This window comes from Camelina sativa, chromosome 10, assembly GCF_000633955.1.
Source record: "Camelina sativa cultivar DH55 chromosome 10, Cs, whole genome shotgun sequence".
Taxonomy (NCBI): domain Eukaryota; kingdom Viridiplantae; phylum Streptophyta; class Magnoliopsida; order Brassicales; family Brassicaceae; genus Camelina; species Camelina sativa.
This window is the reverse complement of record NC_025694.1, coordinates 9,184,254-9,196,877: the sequence shown is the minus strand read 5'-3', so window position 1 is coordinate 9,196,877 and position 12,624 is coordinate 9,184,254. Positions and strand designations below refer to the sequence as shown.

The window sequence follows — 12,624 nt, the reverse complement described above, 5'->3', positions numbered from 1 at the left end:
TTTAAAGATTGTGTTGGAGCACTTGATGGAACTCATATCCCGGTTCGTCCTCCAAGTCGATCTGCAGAAGCATATAAAGGTAGAAAGCAAGAACCTACAATAAATGTTTTTGCTATATGTAACTTCGATATGAAGTTCACATACGCATATGTCGGTGTACCTGGTAGAGCACATGATACAAAGGTCTTGACTCATTGTGCGAGGTATGGACCTTTTTTCCCACATCCGCCTAGTGGGAAGTACTATCTTGTTGACTCTCGGTATCCCACAAGGACAGGGTATCTTGGTCCACATCGTGGTTTGCGATATGATCTTGGTCAATTTGCTAGAGGATGACCACCAGTAAGTGCACGAGAGTTGTTCAACAGAAAGCATTCAGGTATGCGATCTGTGATTGAGAGGACATTTGGAGTGTGGAAAGCAAAATGGAGGATTTTGGATCGTAAGCATCCAAAATATGGTCTCACTAAGTGGATTAAACTCGTAACGGCAACGATGACACTACACAACTTCATACGGGATTCACATAGGGAAGATCATGATTTTGTACATTGGCAAAGTACAGAAGCATATCATGGTGATGAAGGAGAAGAGGAAGAAGGAGAAGGAGAAGGAGAAGAAGAAGAAGAATAAGAAGAAGAAGAAGAAGAACAACATATTGCATATGAGCCGACTGGTGATAGAGCGATGGAAGCTCTGCGTAAAAACATCACGAATGAATATGGTCAAGGCCGTTTACCTTATTAGAAATTTTTACTATATATGTTGTTATAACTATATATCTAACTGAAAATTATTACCAGCTAAAATAAAAAATATTTTCTGGTTGTAAAAGATTTAAATTACATTTAAAATATAATGATACAAATTTATAAAAATAAAATAAGAATTGAGTGTAAAATTGCCACAGCGTCAGCAAAACGAACACAAAACCTGCGGTTGCGGTAGCGACAGCGGCAGCGTTAACAAAACGAACAATATATGTGCGGCAGCGGCAGCGTCAGCGGCAGAGATAGCGGCGATGAAACGAACAACAACCTGCGGTAATGTTAGACGCTGTCGCTGCCACTACCGCTACCGCTGCCGTCTGCGACGACGAAACAAACAGGGCCAATATACCAAAAAAAAGGTCATATCTTATATAGAAGGTTTTCCTCAACTTCTTCTAAAAATATGACACCTGACTAATTATATAGCTGATACATGTTCTCATTCCACTTTAATAAAACTTTTGTTTTTAACCACTCAACAGGCTTTTGACTTTGTAAAAGGCCCATTATTAGTCTACCTTAACTCTATTTATTGCCCTTACACAAATTAGTCAAAATACAGGCCCATCAAAATATATTGTCAGCACCTAAAACCAAACGGCAAAAACGATGGCAGTTCACCTGATCTCATCTTCTCACTTCTTCACCATCGTACCAGTAGCCTTAGTGCTTTTGTACTCATCTTCCCACCTCCGAAGTTTCTTTCTCCATCGAGCCATTGAGATTTCATTTCCGTTTATCAGCTACAGGCTAAAGAACGCTCAATCAGTCAAGCCGCTACACACATGGGTCGACGAAGGGACCATCAATGTTTATCTTTCTAACAGGTTTGTTTCAAAATCCGATTGGGTCTCATCACTTCTTACGCTTCATTTCCATTAATTCTCAAATTTAGCATCATCTCCGTTTTCCTCCTATGGTATATTTTAAAAATCTCCTAAACTTTTCCAAATTTGGTTTAATTATCTTCCACTACCATTAAATTCTAATCCATAGGATCCTCACCAGCTATTCAAAATTAATTTATTATTAATTATACTATTTATTTTAAAATGATTAGAAATAGAGACGATTTATAGAAGAAAAATATGTATATTAATTTTGACACATTTCTATTTTCATGAATAATTATAAAAAAAAATTGGTTAGACTTAGAGTGCAAGATATATGTTTTGTGATTTAGTTTTAATAAATTAATTTAAAATTGACTTATCATACTATAAAATTATTTGTTGTTAACTATTACTTTTAGATATGAAAATAAAATTAATATATAGGACAACCTAGTTTATCAATCAACGTAAGGTATTACACTTTTTTTTTCTTAGAATACTTATCAGTTTTTTTTCCAAAAAAACCAAACTATAAATAAATTAATTTATCATAACTATTTAACGAACATACAAAAATTAATTAACTTTGCTGTAACTAATTATCCTATTACTATAAAATGGTTTCATACATTTCAAAGTAAAAACTGAAACCAAATTGATTTATGATAGACTAATTTAGTATCAAAGATTTTCTAATATATAAAAACTTCACATTATATTCAATAATCATATATATTGTATTAAAGATACCACTCAAAAATTGTATTTAATAGTAGTTTATAAGTTACATTTTGATTGTGTTTAAATTATATGTACTAAAAAAACATAATGATATCATAACAGAATTGCTTTATCATCCTATAATATAACAGGAAACAATAATTTCAAAATTTAATTTATTGTTAATCGTAATATTTATATTAAAATGATTAGAAATAGAAACAATATATAGAAAACAAAAACTATATTAAATTTCACACACTTTAATTTTCATGAGTTTTTATTAAAATTGGTTAAACTTATAGTATAAGATATTTGTTTTGTGATATTGTTTTAATAAATTATTTTAAAATTGACTTATCATATATAAAACTATTTTTTTGGAAACTTTTACTTTTAGATGATGACAATAAAATTAAGATATAGGACAACATAAAATTATCTATCAAAAAATTTAGGCAAGATCTTACACTTTTCTTTCTAGACTACTTATCTGTTTTTTATTTTCCAAAAAAATATAAAAAATATATAATAAATATAAAAAATATAATTTATCATATTTAACGAAAATACCATATATAGTTGACTTTGCTATAAGTAATTGTCTTATTACTATTATTACTATAGTAACATACTGTTTAAATAATTTCAACAAGACATTGTAATCAAAAATATTTAATAATATTTACTTTAACTTTCCTCTTTTTCATGACCATTCTATAAAACACTATATAACATATATAAATTATAAATTGTAGTTGAACCGTAGTATTATGAATATCATTTTTTAAGACATATATTAACAATTACATCTGTACATTTCATATATAATTGAATAAAAACTTCGTTTTATATTTTAAATTAATAATGCATACATAAACCACGGATCGCGTGGTCTACTTTCGAGTATATAATATTGGAGATGTACTTATTCTTCAAACGTGTTAAGTTTGTAAAATCTTTTTTTCCGCCGCTCTCAGCATTATCATGGAGAAGAACCCTATACCCTAATACCTGGTCGGAGCTTCCTCTAGATCTCTTGAACTTAGTTTTGGAACGCCTCCGATTTGCTGATTTTAAACGAGTTAAATCGGTGTGTTCGTCTTGGTACTCTGCTTCGACCGTGACAAAAAATCAGGTCCCTTTGCTGATTCTCTTCCCCGAAGACAATAACAAGAACAACAACTCATTCACGTTGTTCAATCCCGAGGAAAAAGACAGACTATACAAAACGCAAGATCTTGGTGTGGAATTTGCAAAGAGTGTTTGTATTGCAACCTATGGAAGTTGGCTCCTTATGAAAGATCCTCTGTATAATCTATACGTTTTGAATCTATTCACTCGCGAGAAGATCAATCTTCCTCCAGTGGAGTCACAGCTTGGCATGGTAAAGGTTGAACGAACCATAGCTGATTGGTTTCACATTTCACACGACATACACGACGAAGCAAGCAAGTACAAAGGTATAAATATACGCTCCCCTGTGTTTTGGATTGACGAGGAAACCAAGGATTATATAGTTCTATGGGCACTTGAAAAATTGTGTGTGGTTTCTGCCAAGAATTGTGTGTGGAATCAAATTCCCGAAAGTTCAGATTTCGGTGACATGGTTTACAAGGATCACAAGCTTTACATCTCGAGGGACACTGGTACTTTCCAAATCTTAGATTTTTTTCTGGAGTAATGATGGGCAACGACAAAACTTTCAAGGTGGTAAGCTTATTGCATAAATCAAGTTTTCGTCCTCTTCAGTTAAGTAATCTAGGGCGTCGTCTTCAATTCAGTAAACCATGGTACATTAGTTACCCGAAACTTGTAGTTACAGTAACAAGAAAAGTCCTCAAGGTTGAAAAATTTTGGATACCTACCTCTAGAACCTGGTCCTTCCGGGTTTTCATGATTTCTTCATCAGGGTTGCTTAAGAAATGTAAAAAAGTTGATTCTTTGGGTGAAGAGGCAATGCTTTTGGATCTAGGCATCACTGTCCCCGCCAATGACATTGAGGGATTCTATAAAAACTCCATCTATTTTAGTGGTAGTCATAAAAAGAACGCAAGTGCTATATTTATCTTTAATCTCGAGACACAGAAGATGGAGCTACTGCACAAATTTGATTGTTCGTCCCTTCAACTCTCTAGAGCTCGATGGTTCTTACCTAGTTTCACTCACACATGATTGATCTTAGCTATGTTTTTTTTTTCTTTTCTTTTTGGTTTTAATCAGTATGTTATTTTACACTATCAGTATGTTGCTTTAAAGTAAGCTTTTGCTGTGGAATCTAAATAGTTTCTATTGGGATAAAGATAAAGTTCTTTTGAAAGTTTATTTTTTCGTGATTAGGGTTTTGAGATAATGGGTTCTGATCTACTGGAAAGGGGAACATCTTTGAATTATTTCAGAATAATCTTTCATAGCGAATTTTGTAGAGACTACTTGAAAATAAAAATAAAAGTTTGTTTACAGAATTAGTTTCAAGAGTCCATGAGAAAATGAAAGAGTCTAGCTATGTATGAACAACTTGACATTGCCCTATTGTGACGATCTTTGTATTTTTCTGTTAGAAATTTGAGATGATCTTTTCTCATTAGCTGCCAGCACAAGCATCCACTGATGAAACAAAAATCCTAGATCATTTTAGCAGCACAAATGCTTACCGAACATCAAAGACCTCACCACCTTTGTGTATAGAAGGTTTGATTTACTAGAGCTTCACACATTTTGGAGATTGGTTATTGGAATCCAATGACTCGCACAATATTCAAAGAAAAGCTAGCATTTTATATTAAACCAAAGGCCATCATTATATGTTTCTGTAGAGTCTTAAAATCTTTAGTTTGCAAAAAGTGTAAAATAACAACTAATTATTATTCAGAACCAACCCGAAACATGAATCCATGTTTCTCTACTGATCATTATCCTTTTGTGGTAGATATTTTTTTTCCACAAGGATTCAAGCCATAGGGAGTCTTTAGAACGACAAACAAGAATCATACAAATCTACCTCACGACGAATGGCTCTACACATTCTTGGCAAGTACGTTTACTTGATGTTTCTTTCTTGACTGAACAAGCTAAATGCATACGGATAACTGTAGAGTGGGCCGAAGAAAGAAGCCCATATTTGACAGCAAAAACGAGCCTATAAAGAGATTTCCCCTGTTTCTCTAATTTTCCATGGAGAAGAAACATAACCCTAATTCTCATACGTCCCATTCCTGGTCGGAGCTTCCTCTTGATTTCGGTGTTTGAACGTCTCAGCGTCGCTAATTTCCAACGATCAAAATCGGTCTGTTCGTCTTGGTACTCTGTTTCGAGACACTCCGTGCCCAAAAACTAGATCCATTGGTCGATTCTCTTCCCTGAAGACTACACCAACAACAACCACAACAAAAACAATGACAACCACTATTCATGCACGTTGTACAATCCCGATGAAAAAGACAAGCTTTACAAAACGCAAGATCTTGGTGTTGAGTTTGCAAAAAGCGTTTGTAAGGCAACCTATGGAAGCTGGCTCCTAATGAAAGATCCTCTGAATAAGCTCTACATTGTGAACATCTTTATTATTATGGAAAGATTATGAGTTAAACAGTAACTACAAGAAAACACGGTTTTTCCAACTACAATCGGCGACTAAATGCGTAGTCGTTAAATTTAGCGATAAATTACCCACTACTTAGCGACTATTTTGCGACTAACCATATATAGTCGTGTATTAGTCGCTAATTTGCGACAAAAATATTGAGTCGCTAAATTAGTCGCTAAAGGGCGACTAAAAAACGACGAAGTAAGGAAGTTGTGAATGTTGTCGCAAAATAGTTGCTAATTTAGCGACTAATTGTGTAGTTGCTTGTGTTGTCGTAAATTTGGTGACTATTTTGCGACATTTGCGGCAGGTCGCAAAATAGTCGCTAATTTAGCGACTGATTGTGTAGTTGCTTGTGTTGTCGTAAATTTGGCAACTATTTAAGTGCAAGTGGTATGACCCTGTTATTGGTAGAGCCACCCGCATAAGTAATGGTGGCGTTGTAGACGTTCTTTCATCCAGAAAGTACAATTAATACGAACCATTTATTCTAGGTATGTATATAATTGTCCACATTAATTATATATTGTCACTATCACCTTCATATATAATATGTGTAACCTTTACACGTTGATTGCAAAACAACATCTCAAGCCCATCAAGTTTGTTATATTTCGTACCCATACATAAAGAAACCGAAGCATTTGTGGCTCAATGTTCTAAAAGTAAATCTGAAGAGAAATATTTCTGGAGAACTTACTTTTTTGCAAACAGAAACTGATGATGTTATATTGATGACTACAATTGAAGATGTCGTAGTAGACAATTTGGAAAGGGGAGACCCAATAAATCTGGATTATGATGTTGCAGACGCGGAACCTGAAGATGAATTTATGTGTAATTTATCTCTTCGGATGATGAAGAAGAAGACGACGAAGAACCCTAATAATTATATATATAAAAACTATGTAATAGATAAACTATGTAATATAGTCTTAGTTTTTTAAGCTATGTAATATAAATTATGTACTTTAATTTATATGTAAACAATGTGAAACTATAAACTATGTCAAACTATTAGCTGAATTGTTAAAAAAAAATTAAAAAAATATTAACATTGGGGTTACTTGAACCTAAAGAGACTAACTATAGTACATTAACCATCTGAGCCATTAACTCTTTTGTGATTAAGTCAACAACGTATACTTTATATTGACTAACGCAATAAAATATAATTGGATCATATGCTGTTGGGCCCTAAACCATCCGCAGCCCAACAATCTAAACCTAAAACCCAATTCTTTTTAACAAAACCTAAACCTAATTCAGAAAACCTAAACCTAAGCCGACTCTCTTCTTCTCCTTTGCAATCTCTCTTCTTCTTCGATTAAACCTAAGCCGACTGATCAAAGTTTCTTCTTCTTCTTAGTTTCAATCTCTCTTCTTCTTTTTAGTTTCGTTCTTCTTCGAGTCAATCTCTTCTTCTATCTCCTTCTTTGAAATCTCCGAACCACTTGATGTCTTCGACGGTTAAGAAAACAAAAAGAGAAAGGTTGCACCCAACCTTTCTCAGAGAGCGACACCATCTAACCCATCCGCAGCCGTTCATCTCACCAACCCTCAGAGAGCCAGACCATCTAACCCATCCACAGCCGTTCATCGAACCAAACCTCTACCATCGCAGTATAATTCCACCCCGACTGCTCGAATTCCTCCGCCGTTCACGCCGTCGGAGGAAGAACGTGTTATCCCCCAACAACTACGAGCACCCCATTTCCGGAACTTCCCACCGCCACAGACGCTTTTCCAGAGCTCCGGCAACCGAGTTCCTGATCTGCCTGTTCCGTCGCCTGATGTTCAGAACAATCCACTGATATGTCTATATTTTGTCTCTCCTTAGCATATATTTATTATGCATTTAGCTAGGATAACACATTGTTTTGCTTCATTTTCTAGTCCTTTCTATACACTTTGCATGTTTAGGTAGTTCTTGCATCATTATTGCATACATTGTGCATTTTGGAGTATTTCAGCTATCTAGGAGACGTCGGGAACACAGCGCTCGACCCATCCGCTGCGCAACACTCCGGGAAGCGTCAACCGAGCCATCCGTTCGAGCCATTCCACTCGAGTGGGATTTAGCTTTCAACGTCTTCATCAAAGTTGTAGGGAATTGAGTTATCTTTCCAACGCCGTTTATTTCAAACCAATCGGAAGTGTGGTTCAAGAGTTATCATTGTTTTAGTGGATGTGTATACACCACGCTCGAGCCATGCTCCCTCGCCACGCACTCCAGCTTGTCTGATCGAGCCATGCTCCCTCGCCATGCACTCCAGCTTGTCTGATCGAGCCATGCTCCCTCGCCACGCACTCCAGCTTGTCTGATCGAGCCATGCTCCCTCGCCACGCACTCCAGCTTGTCTGATCGACTATTTAACGACTATTTAACGACTATTTAGCGACTATTACCACAGTGGCCGTTGGCCTGTTTTCTTATAGTGGTACAAGTCACAAAAAAAATACATACGGAGATAGGATTAAGTCTGTACGATTCCCTGTTTTACGGATTGACAAGAAAACCAAAAATTACCTAGTCATATGGGGATTTGGATTTTGGTGTGTGGTTTATTCCAAGAAAGGAGATACCTCGTGGAATAAGATCCTGGAAACTTCATTTTGTTTCAACATGGTTTACAGGGATCACAAGCTTTACTTCCTTAACTTCCATGATGAATTCAAAATCTTTGATTTTTCTGGTGAGGTTCCACAACAAACCTTTCAGTGTTTGGTTTATGTGGACAAATGGCCTCGGCATCCGGATAACAATTGGCACAGTAATGTCACAATACTTGTAGTCACATTGACAGGAAAAGTCCTCAAGGTTGAACAAATGTTGGTAGAGAATTCTAGAATCTGGTCCCTTCGGGTTTTCGAGGTTTATTCATTAGACCTCCAGAAGAAAAAAGAACGGCGGATCCATTCTCTGGGAGATGAGTCGATTCTTTTAGATCAAGGCATCTGTAACCACCGTACCGTCACAAAAGACGGGACAACGTGTAATTCATCTGGTCTAGCCAAAAACGTTTCTTTCTTTAAAATTCACCAATAAACAAACTTCAAACTGCAACTCTTGAACTTAATTACTAACCTGGGAAAAGGGAAATAAGGGGGTGAGTAAACAAGTTTACTCAGTGAGGAGATCAAACTCTGCCCACTGGACATACAGTAATCACGTTCCAAATATAATCACAATCATTACTTAGCATTGATTCAGAATGTTTATCAATCAAACAAACGTCTTATTTTTAATCAATAACTTCGATATTATTTTATGTACTTTCGTGGCAACTACCACATTAAAACATTTCTGTTTTCTTTATATTATTTGAGAAGTTTTACATTCCTTATAGGTTTGGCCATTAACAGTTTTTCTGGCTCTCAAACCCCATTCTTAGAAGACCACGACCAATAGCTCGATTCTTCCCATACTGCTCGTCAGCGGTTTATGACCTGCAATGAACCCGTCGGTCCATTACAGTCCAACATCCTCAAGTATATTTTCCTTTCTCATTTTCATTTCCATATACTATCATAATTATATTTATAATATAATATGTTAATTCATAACAACAAATTATGTTACTAATGTGATACACATATATCATGTAACTAGCAACATATTTTAATGTAACACCCGTACCGTCACAAAAGACGGGACAACGTGTAATCCATCCGGTCTGGACAAAAACATTTCTTTCTTTAAAATTTACCAACGAACAAACTTCAAACTGCAGCTCTTGAACTTAATTACTAACATGGGAAAAGGGAAATAAGGGGGTGAGTAAACAAGTTTACTCAGTGAGGAGATCAAACTCTGCCCACTGGACATACAGTAATCACGTTCCAAATATAATCACAATCATTACTTAGCATAGATTCAGAATGTTTATCAATCAAACAAACGTCTTATTTTTAATCAATAACTTCGATATTATTTTATGTACTATTATGGCAACTACCACATTAAAACATTTCTGTTTTCTTTATATTATTTGAGAAGTTTTACATTCCTTATAGGTTTGGCCATTAACACTTTTTCTGGCTCCCAAACCCCATTCTTAGAAGACCACGGCCAATAACTCGATTCTTCCCATACTGCTCGTCAGCGGTTTATGACCTGCAATGAATTCGTCGGTCCATTACAGTCCAACATCCTCAAGTATCTTTTCCTTTCTCATTTTCATTTTCATATACGTTCATAATTATATTTATAATATAATATGTTAATTCATAACAACAAATTATGTTACTAATGTGATACACATATATCATGTTACTAGCAACCTATTTTACCATGCACACAAACACACACAAACACTTTCAATCAAAAAACAATTCTTGAGTCTATACTCAGCAACTATCGAAGAGTACATAAGGAAAGACGTTATTGCATATCCGCAAATACCACCATCACCTTAGCCAAAAGGGTCAAATCCACGGTTTAGAAATAGCAACAACGCAAATCCGGTTCATCAACAATTCTCAGTCTGCAACAGTTTAGACCGGTCCAATATTATTTCCCAATAATGTAAAAAAACAATAACCATGATGTAACCCATTAAACCAACCCAAACCAAAGTCTCTAACTTATACTTATAGTGTTTCCTTTAATTAAATTAATTAGACCAAGATCTAATAATTTAATACACCACAATTTAACTCCATGGGCACATGCACATGATCGACTTCAGTTCAATAATCAAAGCCCAAATCACCTAAACGCACAACACCATAATCCCACACGTGACCTTTAACGACCCAAGCCAATACATATCACGACAACTAATCTCGGTTCTTAACTTTATTACAAAATTAGAATCCTCGGTTTACTTGGTTATAGTCCGTGGTTTAATAATCGAAACAACACACAACAACGTCACAAGTGAAGCTTGCCGTTTACCTTTTAGCCGCGTTACACATGACGGATCTGCTCCACGATGGCTCAACGTGACAGTTCAGCTCACGGTGGTCACTTCCTCATGGCTATAATGGCCTCGACGATGGGCTACGGCTGCTCCGGTGTCAGCGGGTGACATCTCCGGTGAAAGACGGTGGTGATCGCTGGTGACCGACGGGAACGATGGAGACCAACCAGAACAATAGACATTTATCCACGCTTCTCCTCCACGAGACTCACGGGAACAGTAGAGGACCACGACGACCTACAACAATCTCACTCTTATTGACTTAGGGTTTTGCTCAAGATCTCTTCCCTTTTGTAAAAACAGCGACGGCGATAGATGCGTATACATACCTATGTATCCACGAGTACACACACAATACACATATAACCTTCTCGTTTTCTTGTTTTGATCAACTTAGGTCTTAAGGGCTAAACTTAATAACAAAATAAACTGGCCCAATTAGAATTAAGAAATCGGGGTGTTACAGCATCACTGTGCTAGCCAATGACATTGATGGATTCGTTAGGAATACAATATATTTCAGTGATCCATTCTATTTCAGAAATCATATGTTTACCTTCAATCTTGAGACACAGAAGACGGAGCTGCTGCACACATTTGATGTTTCTTCCTTTGAGTTCTCTAGCGCTCAATGGTTTGTACCTCGTTTCATGCTTACATGATGTTGTTGTTCTCAACTATGTTTTTTTTTTTTAATGCAATATGATTTTGTTTTTTTTTTTTTTTTGGTTTCAATCAATTTTGTTATTTTACTCTAACTAGTTAATGATGATCACATACTAGTGTTTTAGAAACAAAGAAGTTAAAAGTGTATATACAGAGGACAAAATTACTAACCAAACTAGCAATATGTGTAGAAGAATTAGTGATGTGAGATTTTGCTGTGGACTTATTGGATTAAAATTAAGTAGTTCTTTTGAAAAATAAATTGGACTTTTGCTTAAGGGTTTGAGATAATGGGATCTGATGAGCTATATAGTTAGACTTTTCCTGTTGTTACAATAACAGGAAAGTCCTCAAGGATGAAAAAATGTGGAGAACGTGATTTAGAACATGGTCCTGACTCCTTCCGGGTTTTCAAGCTTTATTCATCAGGTTTCTTGAAGAAACCAAAACTGATCAAAGTTTTTGGGCGACAGAGTCCATCCTTCTGGATCAAGGCATCAAGGTGCTCGTCAATGACACTGATGAGTTCATTAAAAATTCCATCTATTTCAGTGGTAATCATGAAAATAACGCAAATGATAATTATTTTCAATCTCGATCAAGACACATAAGACGGAGCCGCAGCTGCACAAATTTGATCGTTCTTCATTTCAATTCTCTAGAGCAAAATGGTTTTTTACCAAGGAATTCATGCATACACGATGTTGATCTCAACAATGTTTTTTTTTTTCACTAGAACTTCATTTATTGATTAGAGAGTGTTGGTACAAGATTGCTAATTGAACGGATACATACAGGAATAGTTAAATGAAAACGATAGTCTGATGTTTCATGACGTTGTGCTTTAGCCAATTTGTCAGCATGGATATTTGATTCTCGTGTAGTCCATTTGAAGACAATCGATTCAAAACGTGTTACCCATCCTTTGATCTCTTGTATCCAGTTGTAGACGTCAAATCTTGGACTATTGGCATTGAGAATGTTAATCAGGACCTGGCTGTCACCTTCAAAGATCACTTTTTTATATCCACTAAACCAAGTTTGTTTCATAGCAAAACAGAAACTTTGGCACTCTGCTTCTCTAAATTGACTGTGATCATCACGGATAATCCAGGCTGCAGTGG

The 12,624-nt window shown here is 35.8% G+C and overlaps 2 pseudogenes; both read left to right on the top strand.

The window, feature by feature from the left end:
- On the top strand, positions 1,331-4,615 carry LOC104718096 (annotated as a pseudogene).
- Positions 5,498-8,958, top strand: LOC109126815 (annotated as a pseudogene).